The sequence below is a fragment of the Urtica dioica genome, chromosome 8, assembly GCF_054948205.1.
Source record: "Urtica dioica subsp. dioica isolate 48M chromosome 8, U.dioica_male_clone48M_v1_H2, whole genome shotgun sequence".
NCBI classification, from domain to species: domain Eukaryota; kingdom Viridiplantae; phylum Streptophyta; class Magnoliopsida; order Rosales; family Urticaceae; genus Urtica; species Urtica dioica.
In genome coordinates, this window is record NC_142763.1 from 29,664,469 (window position 1) to 29,671,271 (window position 6,803).

General features: G+C 41.9%; 1 long non-coding RNA gene across 1 annotated transcript; it reads left to right on the top strand.

The window, feature by feature from the left end:
- Positions 1-4,627: 4,627 nt before the first annotated feature.
- LOC149389029 (uncharacterized) lies at positions 4,628-6,464 on the top strand. The gene is made up of 3 exons (XR_016300961.1): positions 4,628-4,980; positions 5,171-5,293; positions 6,135-6,464. It is a non-coding gene; the product is annotated as an uncharacterized LOC149389029 (long non-coding RNA).
- The last annotated feature ends 339 nt before the right edge of the window (positions 6,465-6,803 follow it).

The window sequence follows — 6,803 nt, forward strand, 5'->3', positions numbered from 1 at the left end:
AAAAGTTTGGGTACATAAGTGTAAAAACCCAAAAACTTTGGACACTTATGCCGCCATTTCCTCTTTTTTTTTTTACTTTCTACCAAACATATCTAAGAAATCATTTAATCTTTTATTTTCTTTTTCATTATTTTCCCTTGTAAGAAGATCTATCCATTCCTTCTTAATCATTCCTACCAAACAAGACCTAAATTCTCACATCAACGGTTAGTTTTTAATGTACATTAATTCACGTAATATAAATAACATTCTATATATTTATATGATTATGCAAGGATATATATTCAGATGAAACATTTACTGATTCTAACTCTCATTGAATAATAGAGGCGTTTGGAATTGATTATTAAGAGTGCTTCGGACTGGGCCTGGGCCTTCGACGAGATGATCAAGTTGAAAACCCAAATCGGGCTGTTCTTGTTTTTCGGGCTCGAGTTCGTGGGCTTAGACCCATCCGATGGATTTAAGTGGTGAGGTCGATTCCTACATCCACAATAACCAGTGTTGTCTCTATGTTTCAAATACAATTGATTAAAGATTTATGTGTTTATTTTATTAATTTATTGAATACATTATATATACATATAAATAACTATTAATTATAAATATATGGGTCGTTATTATTTTATTTATCTATGTTTTATTGATCACGTATATATATTTTTATTATATATAAAATTAAGAATTATTATTAATTTCAAGAGATGTCTATCCATAGCAATTTTCTTTTATATATAACCTCTAATGAATTTCAATTACACAATTACAAATTTTTAGTGTGTTGCTAAATGTTTTTATTAGAACTACTATTTACGTTCGCTGGGAATATGATCAGACAAGTATTTGGTTTTTTGAGAAATCAGTCTTATTTTTAAGTCAAGAAAAATTAGCATTTGTAAGCAAGACAGGAAGACCACCGGAAAAAGCCAATTATTTTAGAAAGGAATTGAAAGTAGCATTGAGAGACGAATTACAGCGAAACGATCAATCCAAGGTTTCGTTAATTTCCTTCGTTTTGGAGACGCGTAAAAGACACGGAAATAGTAAAATATATATATATATATATATATATATATATATATATATATATATATATATGTATCCATTTTCAGCTGCGGATAGTGGTCAACTGCTCAAACGACCACGTGTCACCAAACCACGTTTAGTTTGATTTTATTTATTTTTATTTCTATATATACTAGTTTTTTAGCATCGCGCTACGCGCGAATGATTTTAACATATTATAATGATAATAACAAGTAAAATTTGTAGAGGTTAATTTGTGTTATCAAGATTTGTAAACAATGGACACCAAAGAAACCGGCAATTAAGAAAAAATCCTTAAAAATAATAAACGAATAATAAAATGCAAAAAATTTATTTTGTACATTGATTAGACTTTCATGGGTAAATAAGACTTGAGTTCGCTTTCCAATGAAATATGGAGACACATATAAGGTGAAGGAAAATAAATATCAAAGAGAAACTAATTAATAAAGAAAATATAAAACTGTTGTCGCTGTTTTTCGGACAACGATTTAGGAGTCGCAGGCGGTTAGACCCGAGGCCGGACCAAGTGGTCTCGCCTCGACTCGAGCGTGTCGGACACGGTGTCCCGAGTCTTCCCTTAGCTGTCAGTGGTGTTTGAGCTCGCCGGCCCACCTGGAAAAGATGAGAGAACCGTGAGCTAAGAAGGGAAAACAGAGGGGGTGCCTCTGTTTACCTCTCCGACGCTCAACATTAGTGGGATTGAGGTGGAGTATAGAGGATTTATAGGGTGAGAGGCCAAAGATGAGTGAAACGAGAGAAGTATGAGTTCTACAGTGTTTCGGGACTCAAAAATGGGTTACCTTTTGAAGAGGGTGGGCTTCTTGTATTTATAGGCTACCAAGGGGTCATTGGTGGGCCATTGGCCGAGGATAACATAGGCTCGGCCATTGGCCGAGGATAGCCTAGGCTCGGCCGAGGATATCATAGGGTGGCCGAGGATAACATAGGCTTGGCCGAGGATAGCATAGGATGGCCGAGGTCGAGCTCGTGAGGCCGAGGTCGAGCTCGTGAGGCCAAGGTCGAGCTCGTGAGGCCGAGGTCGAGCTAAGGCCGAGGTCGAGCTCATGAGGCCGAGGTCGAGCTGAGGCCGAGGCCGAGCTCATGAGACCGAAGTCGAGCTCATGAGGCCGAGGCCGAGGTCGAGCTGAGGCCGAGGTCAAGCTCATGAGGTCGAGGTCGAGCTGAGGTCGAGGTCGAGCTCATGAGGCTGAGGTCAAGCTCGTGAGGCCGACGTCGAGCTCATGAGGGCGAGGTCGAGCTCATGAGGGCGAGGTCGAGCTCATGAGGCCGAAGTCGAGCTCATGAGGCCGAGGCCGAACTCATGAGGCCGAGGTCGACGTGAGGCCGAGGTCGAGCTGAGGGCGAGGTCGAGCTCGTGAGGCCGAAGGAGAGCTGAGGCCGAGGTCGAGCTCATGAGGCCGAAGTCGAGCTGAGGCAGAGATCGAGCTCATGAGGCCGAAGTCGAGCTGAGGCCGAGGTCGAGCTCATGAGGCCGAGGTCGAGCTGAGGCCGAGGCCGAGGTCGAGCTAAGGCCGAGGTCGAGCTGAGGCCGAGCTCATGAGACCGAAGTCGAGCTCATGAGGCCGAGGCCGAACTCATGAGGCCGAGGTCGAGCTCATGAGGCCGAGGTCGAGCTGAGGCCGAGGTCGAGCTCATGAGGCCGAGGTCGAGCTGAGGCCGAGGTCGAGCTCGTGAGGCCGAGGTCGAGCTCGTGAGGCCGAGGTCGAGCTGAGGCCGAGGTCGAGCTCATGAGGCCGAAGTCGAGCTCATGAGGCCGAAGTCGAGCTGAGGCCGAGGTCGAGCTCATGAGGCGGAGGTCGAGCTGAGGCCGAGGCCGAGCTCATGAGGACGAGGTCGAGCTGAGGCCGAGGTCGAGCTGAGGCTGTGGCCGAACTCATGAGGCCGATGTCGAGCTGAGGCCGAGGTCGAGCTCATGAGGCCGAGGTCGAGCTGAGGCCGAGGCCGAGCTCATGAGACCGGTCTTTGGCCCCTCGGCCATGGGACCCCGCGGGCGCCGTCGACCCGGAATGGACCGACAACAAAAACTAACATACACTCAAAATAATGTATGTTATTGATATATGTTACGTTTGGTTGGGATTAAAAAGCCTTGTTTTTGTTTTTAGAAAAAACAAAACTGTTTATCCGGTGATTGGCAAAACTGTTTTTACAAAAAATTTCAAAAACGTTTTTACATTTTGTACATGAGATAGAATAGCTAGGATTCTTAGCTTTTAGAAAAAGTGTTTTTAAGTTTGCTATATAAATTACTGTAATATCATCGTACAAAATATTATTTATATATATGTATATAAATATGCATATCCACTACTACAAATTCAGTTTTCCGGTGCGCAAGACTTTTAGGTGCGATTTTTCGCACCTAAAAGTCGCACCAATTGACGCTTTCAGGTGCGACTAGTCGCACCTAAAAGTCAATTAAGCATCTAAAAAATTTCGCTGATTTTTTAACTTTTGGGTGCGAAAAGTCGCACCCAAAAGTCCGTCAAAACTTTTGGGTGCGACTTTATCGCACCCAATAGTCCATTAGAACTTTTCGGTGCGACTTGGTCGCACCCAAAAGTCCAAAACATTTGAGCGGTCACATTTTCCCTCCTTTTTGTCTACACGAAATTGTTTAATGTATATTAAAAAAAACAATAATTGGCCCATATAAATACCCTAGGTCATTTCTCTCTCCTTACCTCACCACTACACCGCCTCATTTTTCTCTCCCTCTCTCCTCATTCGCGTCTCTCTCTCCCTCTGCTTCTTTTCTCTTCTTCAACTTCACCTAACAAACATCACAGTAAAGAAAAAAAAAGAGGAAAGAAAGCTATCGACCAACTTCAGATCGAGCTCAGCTCTAACATACGAGCCACGCCGTGGATTCAACTCCACCTCTGTGTTCCTTGATTTGACCTCTTGTGGAGTGGTTAGTAAGTTCCGCTTTATATTGTTCAATACTTTGTTCGAAATGGAGATATTATCTTTGTAAAATTTAATCCTTGAGATTGTGTGTGTGTGTGTGTGGTTTAGGCGGGTTTGGTTTTCAGAGAAAGGACTCGAGATTGGCGTTTCAAAGAAGAGTCTCTTGCTCGGCTCAGCCGCCGCCAGCCTGGCCCGGACGAGCCGTTCCCGAATTGGGCCGACACTCTTGGGATAGGCCTAAGCCCATCTCCATCGTCGGCTCCACCGGCTCTATCGGAATCCAGGTAAAATGCCACAATGCTGTGGAAATCAAGACATACAAGCTATTATATCTATGGTCCAGATTAGTTCTTTAGGATTCGATTTTTTTTTTTGCTGAGTCTGTAAATTGACGTGGTCAGATCAGTACCGATTTAATTTGGATTTGTTGATATTTTTCCTGGAAAGTAGACGTTATGGGCTTTCTAAAATGACCAAGAACGTGTAAATCCGTTGAGATTTGTGTGAGTTGTGAATTTTTGAAAACAGGGTTTTAAAGCTGGGAATTTTTGGCCGAAAATTGGAAAAAAATTAGGGTTGAGGAATTATGATTTCGGGCTTTTAATTTCTGAGATTAGTTTGATGATTCTGGAGTGTTTTGTGGCTCGTTTGGTGATAATTTGGGTTGGTTCATGGGTTTCAATTTTTTTTTCGATTTTTATTTTATTTTTCTCAAATCTCGTACAGCCACGTGACGGAGGCGGCGGCGCTGGATCAGGTGGCGGCGTTGGCGGCGGAGAGTGCGGTGGCGGTGTTCGGAGTGGGAGGGTGTTGCATGTGCCACACCGTGGAGAGGCTGTTCCGCGGCATGGGAGTGAGTCCGGCCGTACACCAACTGGACCGCCACGCCGAGGCCGCTCTCTGCCGCCTCCTCGACTCACCTCTCCACCTCTCCGCCTCTCTCTCAACCTCGACCCGTCTCTGGCCCTCACAACCTCACCGTCTCAGCCTCACATATTGGTGATGCTAGTTTGAGTTTGGTTTTTCTGTATGACAGCATGATAATTAACAACAAAAAAAAGACCTACTCAATGTCTAGATCTCCTAACACTTTGTTGCTTTTTTGTTTACCGCTGTTTGAGTTATTGCTGAGTGTGTGTTTGTGAACTTATTGCTGAGTGTGTGTTTGTGAATCGTGTCATTACGGCAGAGCCCTCGACCGGACGATAATCTGCGGCTGGCGTGGAACAAGCCTTCTGCTCCTACATCTCCTCTGCCTCGTCACCGCCCTCAGCTCCTATGCCTCGTTGCCGCGATCTGCTCCTCCATTCAGGTTCTGATTTTATATTTATAGAAATAATTTGTTCTCAAGAATTTTTGCTGAATGTGTGTGTTTTATTGCTGAGTGTGTGTGTGTTTTATTGCTGAGTGTTTGAACTTGCTGAGTATGTTTGGAGTTTGAAATGACTTGTGTGTATGTCTGAATGTGTTTATACTTCTCTCAGGTGATTAATTTTTTTCGAACGATCTATTGCTTTGAAGTTTTAGGATTAGTTTTATACTGTTTGTTTTTATTATCAATTGGTTTGTTTGTTTATTGTTTGATTTTAGGACGGCCTTATTTGTTTAATATGTTCATTGGTAGAACTCAGTTCATTGGTAGAAATCTGTCATATTATTGGTAGCTACTCTTTTTAATTAAGGAAGCTTGCCTCAATTTGGTACTCAACATTTTATTCACGAGTCTGAGCTAACTCCCATTAAAGAACAACCAAAATAAAAACAAAAACAAAAACTACTCTCCCCTGAAAACAAACTCCTCACCTAAAAGAATAGATTCGTTGAACTCTTTTTATGAACACTTGAGTTCATTTTAAAACTTTGTAGCAGAAGTGTCTAAATTTGGATTAGATCACCAACACTTGGTTCTGTACTTAAATCTTATGTACTCGGTGTACTATATAGCAATAACCTTCTTTTCTCCCTATGTTTGGAACACGAAAAAAAGAAAAACACGAAAATCCCTAGTATTTTCCATGTCTTATTCGGAGTGATGTGCATTTTGAGACGTTAAAATTTATACGTAAAATTTGTTTGAAAATGTATAAATGATTTTATTTTCCTTTAAGAATAATGTGGAAAAATAAACCCACACATGTTTCCTTTCTTCGCAGGGTCGGCGTGGATGATGCTATCTCGGCCGTTCATAGAGTACTGCATATGGGGTTGGGACAACCTCCCGAGAATCGTCCTAATGTACTACGCGAACTTCCTCTCCTCGCCGGAGGGCTATTTCCACACGGTGATATGCAACGCGAAGGAGTTTCGAAACACTTTGGTAGTGAAGGCTTTAGCTTTATGGATTTAAATGTCATATTAACGAGACCAATCGCTTGAACTTGTGAATTGCTATAACAATTTTTTTATTCTGTGTATTATGTGTATTATGGACCATTTAGGTATAATTTTTATTTTTCAATTAAGCAATTCAATATAACAAGTTTCATTCAGCTTTTTATTTTTAATTGCTTAATTGCTTATAACAGGTTTCAATAAATTAAATCAAGTAATGTCATTTAATTGCATTTTAATTTATAAATAAATTAAAAATCAAAGTCACTTTCAAATCAGATGACAACTAAATCACAGTTAACAATTACATTTTTCAAAGATTTAAAGTCACTTTATAATAGAGCGACGTCTAAAGTACTATTTTTTTTTCCCCAAAACTGACTATCGGGTGCGACTTTTGACTATCGGGTGCGACTTTGTCGCACCCAATGCTCTTTTACCCGCCTTTTCCACGGATTTTGGTGACATTTTAGGTGCGACTTTAGGTGCGG